Here is an 819-nt window from a genome sequence, read left to right as displayed (position 1 = left end):
GTTATATCACAAGATAAACATTTAGTGGATTTAAAGATTATTGACAGTACCTGACAGTAAAATTTGTCCTTTGTAAAGGATTTTGAAAATATGTCACAGGAAACTATTATTTTGGTTCCATCAATGATGCATGAATGTTCATAATAAGGCAAATAGAACACTGGGATTTATGTATCGAAGCGTTCCATCAGTCATCAAAAAGCCACCAGGGGTCAAAACGTTATGTCTAGGGTAGAGTGAAAGTCTAGGTAAAATCCACAAGTTTACTGAGGATAGCTCTATTGGTGGCCATCTCTGATCCGTGGGGCCACCTGATCTTTGTTAGTGTGTGGCCGGGGGTGCCTTTGACTTTTCCCGAGGCGGAGCACGCCTCGGTGTTCGCGAGGTTTGGTACGATGCTGCATCATCGTTACAACGTTTTGAGTGCCGAGCGGCTGCGGGGTCTCCGTTTGGGTACTCGAACGCTACAGATGTGTCTCACGACAACCTGTCCTCTTAAAAAGAACGTCAACATTTGCCGTTTGACTCAACGGCTGTTTTTGGACGTTATTTTGTGTAAAACTACGTCTATTATCGCTTCCATGGACTATCTCTTGTTATACAATGAAATACCACACTCTTATTATTCTATAACTCACTGACTATGCTCTGATATTTGTTCTTCAAGTAAAAATATATATATTTTTGCCTTAATTAGGCCATAATCCAGAAAATTCCAGCCTATCGATCTTTATATTTAGGAAAACATCTAATAAATTTGGAAATGAATTTTTCGTTCGCCGACAGTTTCCTGTTACTATTTAACCCTCTATGCTTTAA

This window comes from Procambarus clarkii, chromosome 16 (assembly GCF_040958095.1).
Source record: "Procambarus clarkii isolate CNS0578487 chromosome 16, FALCON_Pclarkii_2.0, whole genome shotgun sequence".
Lineage (NCBI taxonomy): Eukaryota > Metazoa > Arthropoda > Malacostraca > Decapoda > Cambaridae > Procambarus > Procambarus clarkii.
Note: the sequence above shows the minus strand (reverse complement) of the source record.